General features: G+C 35.7%; 1 protein-coding gene across 2 annotated transcripts in view; it reads left to right on the top strand.

Annotated features, from left to right (window-relative positions):
- The window catches only part of LOC105233463 (flotillin-2), a 351794-nt gene that overhangs the window by 157336 nt on the left and 176224 nt on the right, over nt 1-18234 (top strand). The gene's annotated exons all lie outside the window — the stretch shown is intronic.

Consider the following 18234-nt stretch of genomic DNA (forward strand, 5'->3'; position numbering starts at 1 on the left):
TACTTCTCGGCTGCACTTTGGCCAATGATCGGTAATTTCAAAACTCTTCTTTGGCTGCATTTCCTAAGCACTGCAGAGTCATCGTTACGGCCATCATCGACTCGTCCAACACGCAGCCAGCAACCGACGTACTGGCGAAAGCTTTTCGCCTTCACTCACATACTTCACCAGACGCTCCCACTCTCACTCTCACTTTTAATCCGTGTTTATGTTTTGCTTTGGCTCTTGCTGCTTTACATTGGCAATAATGAGCTGGCCGGTGTTGGCTCACGTCTGCCAAGTACACACATACATACGTGTACTGGCATTCCGGTTTCTTCGTGTAGCTTTCGTGGTCAAAATGGAAAGGCTGATTTGGAATTTTCATTTTGAATTTGTATTTTTCGTTCAGGCACCAAATCAAGTTTAAAGTAAAACGAAATCCATACTTACGAAGTCGCATAGCTGGAATAACATTTTGCTGAAGTTTTGTTAGGGCATAGCGATATGCGGAACTGAGGACAAGAGCAAATTAAAAATTGTGTGAGTTTTTTGGTTTCGGCAATTTTTAAATGGTCACTTAACTGTGTTTAATAAGCGTCTAAATGCTCGTCAACGCACTTCAACACCTGAATTATCAATTAAACCCTATGTAATTGTAGACCAAGTGCATAATAATCAATAAACCAGGGAAAGACAGAAAAAATATATTTACAAATGCATCATAAGTAATAAAATTTTAATTTTATATTATAAAATAACAAACATTTTTCATAAAACTTAGACCATTTTTAATCATGGTGTCTTTAAAACCATTTATGCGATTTCAACCTGGTTGGATCTCAAAAATTAGTGTATCAAAATTTTCTCCTGATGTTTCCTTATCCTCAAAATCAATTCGTGTTTCATCTCAGCAGCACTGAGCGGACTATTGATTGACTGTTAAAAGTAGTATTGTCCCTTATACCAATTAGATAATAATGAAGCTTAGATTGCTTTGAACACTAATCTAAAATGTCTGCTCCTTTCCACAGTTCTTACTACTTTACACGAGACTAGTATTTCGTTGCAAAAATAATAAATTCTTTGAAAATGGATTTCAGCTCCAGTAGGTGCCTTTGTATGCTATACTTTCATACAAAAGTATCGCTGCACTGAGCATGTTACTTTCCTGTTATTCTTTCTTGACTATAATAAATTCAGATAGACTTTCTAAAACATGCTGAATTGTCCATTGCTCTCACTAAAACCCTGAGTTTTTCTCTCTGTAATCTTTTAACGTGTTACGCGGTGAAAGATTCCTATAGCTGAAATATCAGGAATTCACTACTGCATGAAAAATGTGTTGCCGTAATCCAAATATTATAAATTGAAAAAGAGGTCAAGAATAGATACAGAGTATAATAGTTTTGCTAACCCAGCAGTTGTACATATCGCCTAAAACTAATCGAGATAGATATAGGGCTATATATGTATAAACGATTAGGATGACGAGGCTAGTTAAAATCCGGGTGAATGTCTGCCTTTCCGTCCGTCCGTACTTTCGTGTAAGTTGTAACTTGAGTAAAAATTAAATCTCTTTATGAAACTTGGTAGAGTGTTTTGGAAATAGGATATATCTTCACAAAATTTAGCAAGGATTGACGTTCAAGGCAAGTCTAAAATGTCTGAACAAATTTTTCAGATCGAACCACTATTTCATATGGCTTTTATTCAGAATCAGTAGAAGTGCAACTTCAGACCGTTCGAGCAGCTGTCGCACTGGAATCAGCTGAATGACAGTTCGGATTATTGCTCAGAAGTGTACAAAAGCGTTTTGCCAAAAGTGAACGCAAAAAAAGTGATCAGCGATGGAATTCAATAGTGTGATTGCTTTATATTTAGCTGGAAAATCACAGCCAGCAATTGTTCGTGTGCTCAAATACCTTAATGTGAATAAAGTTTTTGTTTATCGCACCATCCATCACTCGTTACAATGATACTGGTAGCACTGGCCATGGAGGTGGTCATCAAAAGACTGCAACGTCACGTGAGATGGTTCGGAAAGTGATGAAGCGACTTGAGCGAAATCCACGACGAAGTACCAATCAAATGGCTAAAGAACTGAAAATATCCGATTGCAGCATCCGACGCATATTGAAAAATGAGCTCAAGATCAAGCCTTACAAGTTCCAAAAGGCCCATGATCTCACACCGAAGCAGCAACAAGTAAAACTTGAGAGAGCGAAGCTTCGCTTGGCCGACAGCGGTCAAAATTCAAAATGTGCTTTTTGACGAAAACATTTTTCCAATTGAGCAAGTTGTAAACTCTCAAAACCCATCGACCGTTCATACGAGAATTTAAGTCATCGGTTTTGCCGCTGTCACCGCAGATGGGCGCTCTCCAATTGTTTTCTGGAGCCTAGCGTCAAAGTAAATGCGACATATTATCGTGAAAGTGTTCTGGAGGCTGCTTTGAAGCCGTGGGCAAACATTTCGGTCGCAAACCATGGACGTTTCAACAAGACTCAGCACCGTCTCACAAAGCGCGAGTGAACCAAGAATGGCTGAAAAACAACGTTCCGAACTTCATTACGACCATACAATGGCTCTCGAATTCACCAGATGCGATTCCAATAGATTATTCTATCTAGGCCATTTTGGCAAGCAAGGTCTGAAGTAAAAAATACACCAGTCTCGAGATGCCGAAGAAAGCCATTGTCCGTGAGTGAGCCAAAATACCGGCAAGTCACATTTTCACATTCGGGCAGCTTGCGATTCGTTTTTTGACCGTCTCAAGGTCATAGTTAAGGCAAAAGGTGGTCATATCGAGCAAAAGTGAATTGGTCCTGAATTTATGATTATTTTCACACATTTTGTACTTTAAAATGAATAAAAATAATTTTCTAAACCGAATTTATGGCTTTTCGAGTGCCTTACCGGATGATTGTTTATTTGTGCATAGTATTATAGCTTCGATACAACCAAAGTTACCGTTTTTTCCTTGTTTTACTTATAAAATGGAAATGCTCTATGTACAAACTATACTTTTACCATTTGCAGATACTATATGTCTGATATATATACATATATGTCTCAAAAATTTAATATTCATTTTGTTTTGTTTTGTTTAAATGTACTATGTGTTTTATTTCAATTTCGTTCACTATTTGCTTGAACACATATCTTTAAGTATAAGTTCAGATAAAGGGTGCTATATTAAAAGGAAATACATTTCTTTTACATAACTATATTTTTATGTATTTTCGCTCTTCTTGACAAAAATACCGCGGCAGGTCACAACAGCAATGGTTTCAGCGTGATATTCTTTCTCTGGTCAATTTCATCCAAATGCTGGCTAATCGAAGGCAGCTATTTTGTCGTATTCGCACTTTTACTGGACCACCCTTCTGCAAATGCGTGCCTTTGCGGTTAACAAATATTATTTCACTTTCGTTGGCTAATCCACCTGCCCAGCTTCACAGCTAAATCAAACAACAGCAGTAACGAGTGGGTTAAATAAATACACTCGGCGCTACGTGTGAAGAAACCGAACAAAACAGAAGCAGCATAGCTGTAGTGTAAATTAATGACTCGATTTTTATTATTTTCATTTCTCACTCTCGTCTGCATTGTTAAATTGCTTACCATTTTCCATTGATTCCACTTTAAATTACTATTAGCTTACTCTAAAAATTTGCGAATTGCTCAATTGCACCGATCCAAGTGACGACAGAAGTAACGAGCGCTAACGATTTCTTCATTTGTGGTGACGATTTCTTCATAGTGCTGGAAGGCACTCTGCATCGGCTGAGAAGTGACTACGTGACTTTGTGGACCAACGAATAAATAGATTTACTATAAGTTAATGTTCATTTTCACTTTTTTAAGCTGGGACTGTGCAGCACTGTTATTTAGCATAGTTGATCGTGAAAAACTTTTAATTTAATTTGTATATGAGATGGCAAAGCTTACAATTCTTATCATTAGCCTCTCCTATTTAAATGAATTATATTACGTTTCTCAATTTCCTTTTGTTCTAGTTATACTAGAGAGAACTATAATTTTGCTCTCTTAACTATTATTACATATAAGTGCCAGATGGCAGATGACCGCCCATTGTGCACCGGGCAACCAAATTAAGCCCTATCCAGCAACTCAATGGATTTGGTAAAACACCTTTTCCAACCTTTCTCTTAATATCTCTTAAGTTGGTGGAGCATTGGGAGCCATGAAACATATCTCGTATCATCCTGCTGAAGACTGGGCACTCTCATAAAAATTGTACCAGCGTCTCATCATCCTCCGCGCATGCTCTGCAATCTACCGAATCCCCTTTTCCAATTTTGTGAAGGTGGGATCTGAAAGGTAGTTGCGCTGTGGTAACTTATACAAAATTACTTTTTGCCCTGCCCACAATCAACACTACCCAAAGTCACTTTGTGGTATGCTGTATTACTAGTGTTCCAAGACCCGATTTGTTCTTCTAGAATCCATTGCTTCCAACAACCCTTGACGGAGCTAAATAGCCTGGGCCAGCTTAGGGAGTTGTGTTTTCACCTGGTTTGCAGGTGCTCCTCTACTTTTTCATTTCCTTATGACTGGGTAACCAGATGATATTTACCGAGTTACTTACTGAGAGTGTAGTTATCGCTTACGCAATGAGACATAGTATTTGCTCTACGGATTGCTTTAATTGGCGCTTGTGTATTCACTAGAAAGCTTATGAACATGCTGGTTGGAACAGAAGCCCACTCGGTACCTGTTATGCGAACAATTTCGGCCTGAATGACTGAACTTTAGTCAGTTAGTTTAAAGAGAGCCATTAAATCCCATTTTGAGACAGTGGCCCTTTTGCAGGAGTTACAGATTCATAGAGCTTTGGAATCCCTGTCCTAAATGTGTTTTGTCCAACCTATTTTTTCTATCTAAATAATCGCCGATAGTTGACTGAATTCGAGAGTACAATAGTTCTGCCACTATTAAGCACCAAATAACGAAAGAAAAGCTCATATATGTATAATTATTACCAATTAAGTATTACAAATTATGACGTACTTATAAAAATTTGAGAAGAGATTGATATTTCAGAAATATAACAATATCAGGCATTCCACCACGGGCTTCTTCCAAAATTTACCGAAGGTGCTCTATATCAACCCTGTGCGCGGCTTATAACACAATTATATTGACTTCAATTTTCTTCAAATTAATTCTCCCACATATGTATATGAGTCTATATATATCAAATATATTTACTAGGGTGTTTTTTTGTTTTTTTGTTTGAACTATTAATTTTTTTCAGTCCAGTCACGGAATTTCCTTGGAAATACTCTAAAAAAAATTTCCTGAAAATTTTAGTCCTTAATATTAACATTAAGAACTGGACCAAGGCCTGTAAAAATTTTCCATAAAAAATACACTACAATCGTGAGTTTTTATCTTTAAATTCCTACAGATCAGAGGTATTTTATGGCATCGCTTTGACTTAAGACACATATTTCTCAAAATTGTTCACTCTACATAAGTGCCCAGTGCAACAAAGTCGTAACTCGCACCGGCGAGATAGTACGGGGCTCTAAACCCGATTTTTCCAAGAATTTTGCATTTTTTTGTATATATCTCGTAAATGACAGGAGCTATAGAAAAAACGTACATGACAAATTTGTATGAAATTTTATTTGCTATAAAAAAGGTTCGAGGTTAAAATCGCTATCATTAATACTTCTCGAGATATTCAGCTTTTTAAGTAAGGCTGTATGCCATTTTTATAGATTTTTTAATACATATCATCTATAAAAATTCTAAACTTGACGGATTTGAAAAAATATATATTAATTTCGAAAGTAATGACTTTGTCTTGAGTCAGTTCCAAACGAAACTCCAATGTCAAAAAAAAATTTGTATTTTAATTCAGACTACCACTAACCCCTTAGCAACAGCTTTGATAAAGTGATTTTTGCAATATGTTTTTTGGTGAAAAGCTCTAGCTTCTGACGCTTCGTTTTTATTAACTAATGTGTGTTACAATGCATTTCAGTTTATATTGAGTTCAACATACTTTATTTTCAAAATTCAAACATATCTTTGCTTACACTGAATATACCTGTATTTAATGTTAGTGGTATTGGCCGAACACAAGTCAAAATAAACTAATATAGCGCCAAAATGAAAATGTTGACATTTATGTGGTAAGCACATCAAATTCGAGCGTTAATAAGATTGTACGAACAACGCCAATTAGCGTTATATTTTAATAATGAATTTGGCGTAACTAATTTGAGCAAGTTTTTCACACATTTCACTAAATCACAAAGGAGCCAGTTTGTTACAGCGCCCAGGACTATAAATGATATCGGTGTTAAAAGTGGAAATTTACACTTATTGCGTGCAAATATCAAGCGTCTCTCGGTGCAACCTCCAAAACTCAGCACAGACGCCTACTTGGCAACAAATTTGCATACGTGCCGTTATTTACTGGCTTTCCCACCTAATAAATAAATGATAAAAAGCATTATCCGTTGTCTGGCGGCGCTTCGACCGGCTGGCGTTTAAAAGTGCTTTATGTTACTGATTTATCAACTTATTTTCATTTTCCATTCATACATTTGTATATGCTTACGTATCTATTACTCTTGTTGCAGTGAACCATAACAAATCACGAAAATGAGACAAGTTTACTGTGTTACAGACATGATTTACAATATTAGTTTGTCAAGTCAGCTGATCGTTTTTTTGATACAGTGAGCAACACTGCACTGTCGAAAACATGTAATAAACTTTGGATATACTATTTCAACGATCAACAGATAATATAATTTCATGATTGAAATAAGATGCTTTACAAAGGACGAAAATTGGCCTATGCGTGGCTCTCGAGCCTACCAGACTCATCAAAATTAATATTTTGAGGATTATTAAAACAAGAAAAAACATAACTTCGCCTGCACCGAAGCAAATATACCCTTTGCCGGTGCATTTCTTTTAGTAACTTTGTGTTCCGTTTGTATGGAAACTATATGCTATAGTAATCCGATCTGAACAATTTTTTCGGAGATTATATTGTTACATACAACTTTGCTTCCGGCGTTTTTTTTTTGTAAATTTAAGGCTTTATTGTATAAAAACGATTACAAAAATGTTATTCGAAATATTGGCCGTCGCGAGCTACTACTTTTGACCATCTTTCTGGCAGCATGCGTATTCCGTAAACTCCTCATCTTTCGAGTCGATCCAAGTATCAATCCAATTTTTGACTTCTTCATAAGAACTGAAGTGCCCGTTAGCTCGACCGTGTGCCATCGATCGGAACAAGTGGTAGGCAGATGAAGCAACATCTGGAGAATACGGCGGGTGGGGTAAGATATCCCATTTCAGCGTCTCCAAATATTTTTTGACCACTTTTGCGACGTGAGGCCGAGCATTGTCATGCTAGAGAATGACTTTTTCGTGTCTTTCCTCGTACTGTGGCCATTTTTCTTTTAGTGCTCGGCTCAAACGCATCAATTGCGTTCGGTATCGATCTCCTGTAATGGTTTCACTTGGCTTTAGCAGCTCATAATATATCACCCCCAGCTGGTCCCACCAAATGCAGAGCATGACCTTGGCGCCGTGAATGTTCGGGTTTGCCCTTCGACGTGGACTTTCTTCGCTTAGAATTATCGTAGTGGACCCATTTTTCGTCGCCAGTTACAATGCGATGTAAAAATGCCTTTGAAGCAGCTGTTCACATGCAAAGAAACGCCGTTCGACATCTCTTGGTTTCATGTCGTAAGGAACCCAGTTTCCTTGTTTCTGAATCATCCTCATGGCTTTGAGGCGTTTTGATACGGCCTTCTGTGTCACTTGCAACGATTTGGCCAATTCCTCTTGGATTTGAAACGCATCTTGGTCGAGTAATGCTTCCAATTCAGCGTCTTCGAAAATCTTCTCCCTTCCACCACCATGCCGGTCTTCGACTTCATAATCACCATTCTTAAAACGTTGAAACCATTCCCGACATGTTCTTTCACTTAGGGCAGCCTCATCGTACGTATCCGAAAGCATTCGATGAGCCTCAGCCGCTCTTTTCTTGGAATTAAAAAATAAAAGCAAAATTTCCCGCAAATGTCTAGAATTCGGCTCAAAAAGTGACATTTTCAGCTGAGAATAAATTTTGGATGCAAACAGATCTATAAAAATATTTTGGGTTAATGTTGACACAAATGTCCAAGATCGATATAAAACGATTTAATCGACCAGTGCTTGACCCTAGAGACATCTATTGGAAAACGGTGGAAGCAAAGTTGTAGACCTAATATTAACGCTACCGATGACAACTCTTTAAATTGCCGTAAAAAACTGGAATTTGCGCCTAGAGACGAGGCAATAGTAGTTGCTTCAGCTCTTTCGGGCTGAAATTCATAAATTTCTTGAGGGTTATAGCTTCAATTGGTACATGTTTTTAAACGTTAACATTTTGAAAAAAAAAATCGCACGAATATTAAGGGTGATCCATTTCGAGGTTTTCTACTTAAAAAAAAAACAAAAACCCAGAAACTTCAAATCTAATGAGGAATTTTTATTATCATTCGAGAGAACATTCTTTGGCATTTATTTTTTTGAAGATTATCTCTTTCAATTGTAGTCAGAGTCTTCGTCTAAGATGGTCCATCCGTTGAGTCCAATTTGCGACGAGTCGTTCGAGCATTTCAACAGAACATGAATTTTCATAAAGTTAACGATTTGTAAACGTTGTCCAGGCGTAAGTCTTTCCATAATAAAGTGGCAAAAAATACTAAACAAAAATACCATAACAGCTTGACACGACTCACGCGTGGTTTGACAAAATAAGACTATTGACAAAAGTACATCTACTTGAATCACCCATTTTGTAGTTATATACCAATAACAATACGAGCAAACTCATTTATTTGACATTTTTTGTATTATGATAGTAAGGAACATGCGAGTTATTCCTTTTAAGCCGGTAAGTGGCACATTATGCTGATGTGTCGCGGTTTTGAAACGTACCTATGACCAATTTAATTGATATTGATATCATCGGCCTCAACACCCGTGCCGTTAGTTCTGTTTTCTCCAGACTGGACAAGAAAGCAAAGCAAATGGGTCTGGCAACGAGGGCAAGACGAAATATCTCCTGTCGTCAAACAAGCAGTCGTCGCACTCGCGACTTGACTCTCACATCACTGTTGACAGTCATAACTTTGAAGTCATAGATAATTTCGTCTATCTTGGTGGCACTGCTTTGCTTTATAGTGTCAGGTACTTGAAGAGCAAACTAATTTTAAATATTTTTTGTTTGCCAGTAAAAATTTTTATTTTTTTTAAGTAAAAACACATCATCATTAAACATTATTAAAGGTTTTTTGTGTTGATCCAGTTCCAACCGAAGCTACTTGCGGTAACCAGCTCTAGTTCCTGGAGATTCAACTAAAATCAATCAGACAAAAATAAATAGTTTCATTAATAGATAGTCTAGTGCCTAATGGAAACGTTTTGTTGTTTTATCGAAATCGAACCCTTTGCTAATTATCGCATAACTAGAAAATTAGTTGTCAGTTTTACTTCAAATTTGCAGAGAATATTTCTAAGGTATCATACTTAAAAAAAAAATGCAAAAAGCTGATTTTTAAAAATTCTGATTTTAACCCTCTATGGCAATTTAAAATACTTATCTGTTTTAGTGTTGAACACCCTTATTTCCTACATAATATTTGAACACAGAAAATATTACAGTTAAAATACAAATTACATTTACTAAAGTTTTTCTTCAAACTCATTAAACAGAATAGTATACAATTATCCACCAAACAATTTAGTTTTAGTTTTAACCTTGAAAATATACTCAGTAACTGAAATATTAGTAATTTTCTTTATGTATGTGTTAATTAACTTGTGTTTGTACGAAAAGACGCCTATTTTCTGACAACACCAAATTTTGAAATTCCAAAGCGCTTTTAACCATTTAAAACACAGACAAATTGTGGCTTCCGCGCACAGCATAAGCTCACACAAACGCTCTGAACATCGCTTTAAAAATTGAAAACAAAAACATAAAATGCATTTAAAAATCGTAAAAATTGACATTTGCGATTTTAATATCAATAATTTTGTGGGATACTTCACTAACATTGCGACCGGTTTGACATAAGCTAGTATTTTTGTATGAAGACAAAACTATCAACGTCATTTCCGTCGTCTGGCAAATTGGAAAACTGCACTCGAACTCGTTATGAATGGCTCACGTGTTATGTAAATTTGTCAGCTTCCAAAGCAGAGTTGCCAACGATTAATTTATTTGTATATGCCATTTTCAATAAATAAAAATTAAGTGGTATTTAAGGTAAAAAGTTAGCCCAGCAACGTGCAAAAAGCTTAACATTGGTGAATTATTGTGGAAATAATGTTTACATTAATATTTCAATTTATTGTCGGTTAATGGTCCAAACTTCGGGATCACCTTTCGCAGGTCCCTACCTTGATTCTTGGCCGTCGTCCTTTTGAAACAAAATAAGAAACTACAACTTAATCTACATTCGATTTACTTGTAAAGAAATGGTTCAATTTCAAACCGAAAACATTATCGTAAAGTGTTTAATAAAATGTATAAATAATAACTATAAAAGAAATCAATTCAAGAAATATATATTATATGAGACATACTATATAGTAGATGTTTTGGATTCACTATTTCTCTGCTCGGTTCTTCGGACAAGAGAGTATGCGTATACCTCTTTAAAATGGTACAGCATCCATCTCGTTACCAAGTTTTCTTCTGAATAGATCACTTTTACTATTGTGAATGCACCAATTGTCAAATGAAAATTCAATTTTTAACAATAAAAACTTCAAATTAATTTATAGAAAATAAATATAAAATGGCATCCCTGGTCTACCATATGATAACAACATGTCATGTGCCAGCTGTTCGTATTGGTAGTTATCAATCATTTTTGCTTGCTCGTGACTTTGACACCGATATAACTGGTTGCAGCGACTATTGGAATTGTATACACTTGAGGTACTGCCATTAAGATTAAATAATCCTTGTATGACGTGACGAAGCCATGCTTAATTACGGTAATAGGTGAAATTATGATAAGTCTAAACAGTCTAAAGTCAAATTCGATTTGCAGATAACTCCTAATATGAAAACTATTTTAACAATTTAAACATACATTTTAAATGTATTTATTTTTTTTTTAATTCGCTTTAATGCTTTTAGAGCAAATTAAAAAAATAAACTTCTGGTTTGTTGTGAATTCTATTTATTCAAAATAAAATGGCTTCATAATAAATTGTAATTCAATGTACCGCGACTATTCAAAGCTACACGAAAATCATCACTGACTTTAAAATGATTCCTGGCTTTGTTTTTAAGATTTTATATACACTTAGGTCGAAAAAAGGCTATTTTTTCTGAGAAAACTTTCAAGTTTATTGATCCAAAAATTTGTACACATCATACTAATATTATAAATGCGAATGTAATTTTCTTTGTTACGCTTTCACGCAAAAACTACATCATGGAACTTTGTATATATTCTCTTAAAGGTATTAGAAGTAAGATAAGGTACTTTATATTAAAAATTACGAAAGATAAAAAAATTGTTTGTCAAAAAATCGTCAAATTTAGCTACTTCAACGCCATCCAGCATAACAGTAATGAAGTTTCAACCATGAATACTGTAATACCGTCCCACCGGCGGTGATGACAATATCTAATTCAATTGAATATACATACATAGTTTCAACTGTTTCTAATTTTTCTATATTTATTGTTATTTTCTTCTGTCGTCACATGCAGTATAAAAACTATTAAAATTTTTGAGGTAATCCGTAATCTGATGTTAATTCTTACTTTGCTTTTCTTTGAAAATGCCTCGGAAGCGGAAATCTGACGTATCTAATTCATCGCGGGCCCGTGCCGCAAAAGTTGCACGAAATCAAGAAACTTCGGCTCACGCAGAGCTGAGAAGACAACAACAAGCAGAGCGACAAAGAGTTTTGAGAGCAGCTGAAATGTCTCTTCAGGCACGAGTTCGTTTAGAAAGACAAGCTGCACTGCAGACAACTACTTAGAAGAGCGATAGAAACACCAGAACAATCACAGGCGAGAAGAATTCATAATGCAGACATGCAGACCACGCGCCGCCGAAATTTCATGCGTAATGATTTGGCTGTGTTTAATGGTACTGGGTTTCAATATGATCCTTCAATTGAATATCATAATCATCCATTGATTGTTATTGGCTCAATGAATAAAAAATATCAGTACTGCGATGCTTTCAAATGGAAGGATGAAACTGGTGGAATGTGCTGTTCCGGTGGTAAAGTTTCACTTCCAAAAGAACCAAAAGAGCCTTTGAAAACTTTATTATTAAATGTTACAGATGAGTCAAAGCAATTTCTAAGCAAAATAAGAAAGTATAACTCTTGCTTTCAAATGACATCCTTTGGAGTTGATAAAGTGATAAGAATGCGCGGGTTTTCACCAACTTTTATTGAACAAGAACAGATATATCATCAAATTGGATCACAATTTCCAGAAGATGATGATCAGCATAAATTTCTGCAGGTATACTTTATAGGTGAAATGAAGGAACATTTGTCAATGGATACAATTATAGATACGGAACTAAGTACTTCATATCCTGTGGAATTCACTTGAACTATGGGGGGTACCGTCACATAAACTTCAATTGAAACTAAATGTACCAGCAATGCTTATGCGAAACCTAGATGCCCCTCGGCTATGTAATGGAACAAAGCTTCGAATAACAAAATTGGGACAGAACATACTTGCTTATACTATTTTAACAGGTGTCGGTAAGGGAAATAGTGTTATAATACCTCGGATATCAATTATTCCAAATGACCTTCCATTCCAATTTAAAAGGGTTCAGTTTCCCGTCAAGCTTAGCTTTGCTGTTACTATAAACAGGGCGCAAGGACAAACATTACAGGTAGCAGGAGTGCATTTAGAAAACCCATGCTTCTCTCATGGTCAACTTTATGTAGCCTGTTCACGTGTATCTAATGCCCGGAATTTACATATATTTGCACCCGACGGGAAAACTTATAATATTGTCTACAAAAATATCCTAGATTAATACTTTGTATTTGCTTTTTTTAAATTGTTAGAATTCAGAATTATTTATTTTTGTTACGGTGAAATATATTTTAACATTTGTTGTTGCATTTCAATACGCATATTTTAAGGTGCTGAAACTTCATTGTCTGTAGTAATTTTTAAAAATTGTTGATCTCAGCCAAGCAATAAAATTTAGTTATCATATTCACCTATTTCTATTATTATACTCTTACTCTTTAGCTCTCATACTTATTTAATGGCTCCATTGCGGGCGAAGCCGCGGGTAAAAAGCTAGTATTTTATATTTGGAAAGGAACTACAGCTGATCTCCGAGAGCTCCTCTGAAAAAATACGTTTTGCGTTAAAGTAATGTTCAATCAAGTAATTAATAGAAGGAATACCAAAATAAATTTTTTGACAAAATGGCAGTTTCGAAAAAAATATCGAATTTTGATAAAAAATTTGTATTATTAAAGCGTTTACTCGAATTTTAGAGTAAGAAATTGCTCCACCAAAGTGAAATCGATTCAAAAACATCCTTGAGTTCTTCCTGTAGCAATGCATTCCACTCTGGCGAGGCACCCAGACTGCTACTGCTGGTGAAGTCATGCTCTCATTGCTCACCGAGTTGAAAGCTCACTGCACCTGTACTACTGCGACTTCGCTCCACTTACGTATCCCTCGGTGATAACTGCGCAAAGAAGATGTTACTAGGGGTAGGCTCAGCGACGCGGTGATCCAATTTATCAGGTTGCAATCGAAGTGCCATCGATGGGGTTGTACGTAGTAACAGCACTAATAAGAGTAACTGGTTGAACTCGTTCTAGCTGTTTAGAGAATGTGGCTTTATAGAGCGCTGTCCACCATACAAAAACAACATAGAATAGTATACGGTAAGCCAAATTACAACTTTTGGTCAGAGACTCCAGCACTTCCCAATAGTTCTTCTACAACAATATAAGGCAAGAATGTTAGGACTAAAATTACTACAGATCTGTTCTGTTACTGTTAAAAAAATAGTTGAAAGGAGAAGAGTTTCTTGATTACAGTTATTATGGAAGTTTGTCAGTACATTTAGTTTTTGACGTAGTAATTTGAATTTTATTTATATTATATTCGATCTTAAGAAATTTATTATGTGGAGGTTCAACTTTCAGAATATTTTAGAGTTGCATAAAGAATTTTGCCAAAACCAAAATGTTTTCGATGGTTACGGTGGAATGCAGCACTGAAAAGGAAAGTTTTTTTGAAAAATAATTTTAAATTGCGTTCTCTATGTAAGCTGATTAGTTTGTTCAATACGCTGACCAGCCGAGACCACCGCGCATGCGTGCGGTTTGGCTTTATTCGACTAGCGCCTTGTGGAACTTGTAAAACCTCAATTAAACGCAATACAGCTAAAATTATGAATAATTGGTAGAGAGATGTTTGTAATTCGGGCATAATTACAAAATATTATATCAATGCCGCTACGCGTACAACACGAATTGCACCGACACCCGCAACACACGGCTACAAACACGAGATGCCTAGGCGGTCGCGTGTTTGCCATTTTGTTAACAACCGATTTGCAATTCATTACTTGGGTCTTGAAAGCCTTGCTGCAGCTACAAGAGGCGTGATTTTTGAAATCTCTTTGATATTTATGCAATTTAAGGTAGCGCATGCGCAATAAATATGGCAAGTAGCCACATGTCTGTATGTGTGTGTGTGTGGTTGGAATTCGGCATGTAGCAGAGTGTGAAGTGCGCAGTCACACACATACGCATAATTACCGAGTTGGTAGCTAATTAAGTGAGCGAGTGCGCGCCCGCGTTTATCATTTTAGGCGTCAGTGGCGATTGCTGACCAAAGCGCGTGGCAATGCAACGCACCGAAGCATTCCATTATTGCCAATTAATTATGTGTATATAGGCGGACTCGTGCATACAACCATAAATTTCATTGCAAGGAAGAACCTATGCAGGAGTGGTTGGCTGAAGATCGGTGTTTCAGAAATCATATTTTACCGCACTTTTAATGTTTATGCTCATGTCAGTGCGTGTTATTAACGAAACTTTTACAAATATACCACAATTAATATTTTCAAAAAATTTACAAGGTACCGTAAACGCACTTCCTCAACGTTTTAATATTCGCAATAGCAATAAGGATGGTAGAGCGGTATCAGTTAATCCAGATGAACATGTTGTTAGCATAAACTCTAACACAGTTGCAGTTAGCGGGTCCAGTCGTCTTAATCTATTCAGTTCACAACAGAGCGTTGTGGTTTAGCTATCCAAATGATCTCACATATGAATCAAATGAAGCTCGGCAGCAGCCGAGATGAAACTAAGTTTAGTATTTTGCTAAGTTTATAATCCCTTTTTCATTGCACATTGTCGTGAACTGAACGAAGTGAGGTCCAAAAATGTCTAACCCTCCGCTGATGCCTCAAGAATTTTTAGCAAATGTTTCTTCATTTTTATTACTCCATGTGCTCAATATTGGGTGGCCAGAGAAGTTAATAACAAAAACATTTTCGCGTATAACTTTCAAAATTCTTACTTTAAAAAACAGTATGCTCGAAGACATCGGATAACTCTACATTCTACATAACTCTACAAGCTGTTGTTTCATGTACATTTTCGCGCAAACTCTTTGGAACTGGTACGCAAAATACTCAATTTTTCGGTTCTCTAAAAAGTACTGAAGAGCAGAAGAACCTTTGTCCGTAAATATGACGAGGTCACATAAAGCAGTTACTGTAAGCAATGATTTCACCACAAAATATTAGCATTCAATTCCATTTTGCTCGAAATAATATACTACATTTTTTGGTCGCTACTGTACCACTTACATACATATATTTCCGTTACTTGATTTAAAGCTATTTATTTCAATCGATACTAATTTAATTTTTATTTATTTCCTTTACAGGTAAGCTTCTAGCAAAACTCATTGAATACTTGTGGAGTTACTCGAGTAATTTGTTTCAATTATCAAACAAATGTAAGCAGATATTTACAATTACATACAAGAAAATTCAAAATTTGTTCGTATGGGCTCAAATTTTTAGTCCAATAGCAAACCTAATTTGTGGCAATATGCTTAGCGAAGACATGCTCCATACAAACATATTTACCTTCACCTTCTGTATCTTTCACCAAAGCGAGTTGAAATTGCAATTCCCCACAACAATGTATTAAACTTTGTTGTGTTGGTGGTGGTTGCTGTACGCGCTAGAAGCCTTAACAGAGTGTTACAAATGTCTACAAAATTAGGAAAAACAAAGACAGAGTGTTTCCTTAAGAACTAAAATTCAAAGTTAAAAAAAAAATTTAGTAATGCGAAGGATGGTGAAATTTATTTTCTAATGATGTGTACATACATACATATGCATATCTATGAAGTACTTAATTGAGTTCAATCGGTTGCTAACTAAATTCGTTTAATTTAATCACTCGCAAGCAGAGTAAATGTTTCAAACCGAATCAACACTACACAATTTATTTTGTGCTTAAGACATTTTTAAACAAAAAATATTGTCTTATAGTTGCCTTATTGTCTTGCTTTATTTTGATGCTATGTATTAACTCGTTTAACGTATTAACTTTAATAAAAATATTTACATTCTTAAAAGTGTTTATTATCTTATATATATGTATATTACATTTTTTTTTTATATCGTGGACAGGTTTTATTAAGTTTGCTATGAAGACAGATAAAATCCGCTTTACATTTGTTATCGAGTCTTCTGCCTCATTTTTGAAGTGAATGCGTCACTCTCTTGTGAAATATTCACTACAGTTACTGAAATTTCACTTGCTAGTCATATTCGCATTTCTTCCGGTTTCTAAGTAAAATGAACTAAAAACCTTTTAGGGGCCATCCGTAAATTACGTCACACGAATTTAAGGACTTTTTAACCCCTCCTTGTCACAAGCTGTCACATTTTGAACTTACCCCCCTCCCCCTGTCGTGATGTCACACATTTTCCAATTTTATGGATTTATCAAAAAAGAAAAAAAACAGGTTATTTTATTTATTCTTATATTTATTGAATAATCTTTCATAAAATCAACATTTAGTTAAATATTAAAGTACAGAGACAACGAATGACTAGTCAAGAAATAATAGATACTTAATTATTGCTAATTAAAAATACAAAACTTAATCATCTTGTGTCCATGGACTTTTGACCCACTCCTTTATACGAGTATCATTTATTATTGGTAAATCAGGCACTTCATTTTCGTTCTGTATTGTCAGGAACATCTTTCGTATCAACATCTTCTTCTTACATCCATAAAGCATCGTCATCATTCATTAAACAGAAAATCTCTTGGGCTCGTCTAGCCGCAATTCTTTGGGGACGAATTTTCGCGATAGGTAACAGCTCTTGTTTTTTATGTGATTGTTTATGTTGATTGGTGGCTTTATATGAAGAAAAATATAGGCCACATATGCTACACGATCTTTAAAATAAGTATGTTTCGACACAAGGGCATTAACTATCATATGGAACTTGTTTAAGTTGGTTTAGATAGTAAAAATGCTTCTTTTAATAATTTCCAAAGACTACAACGTCTTACACCGCAACAAGCAATAGTTTCACATTTAACTATTTGTAAAATTTATTGTGACTCACGTACATGTTTAGCATACCAAGTAGCATTATTTTTCAACATCATAGCCTGTTCAATATACAGTCCAGTAACAGTTGGTGCAACATATTAAGCAACGACTGGAAAATTATCAATGACTAACTTGCCCCAAATCTCAGCCACACATTGCCCGCACTTTCAAAGTTTCGTTTTTCTAGATCTAAGTCAGTAGTTCGATTAATTGAATCAAGATGTGACCCAAAAGCATCATGTTTTAATAGTACACCAGTAAGTTCGCGACTGAGAGGTGCCATGCGTCGTTCAACTCTGTTAAATGCACTCCTTCCTAGGGCATTTGTAGCTATATAAATTGCATCTAAATGAAAATCTTTAAAATGTTGTAAAGCTGAAACTATAACCCGCTCGTACCGTGGATTTTCATCCGGTCCACCATCGCATGTAAAAACAAAAACCGGTTTTACAAAACCTTCTCTAGTTCGGATCATGTTTTCAAAGATCGGTAATTCGGTAAGCTTGTGAACGTCAGTGGCATGAGTCACTGTATTGGAAGATGAATGTTTTCCACTACGAATA

Source organism: Bactrocera dorsalis, chromosome 4 (genome assembly GCF_023373825.1).
Source record: "Bactrocera dorsalis isolate Fly_Bdor chromosome 4, ASM2337382v1, whole genome shotgun sequence".
In the NCBI taxonomy this organism is placed as follows: Eukaryota; Metazoa; Arthropoda; class Insecta; order Diptera; family Tephritidae; genus Bactrocera; species Bactrocera dorsalis.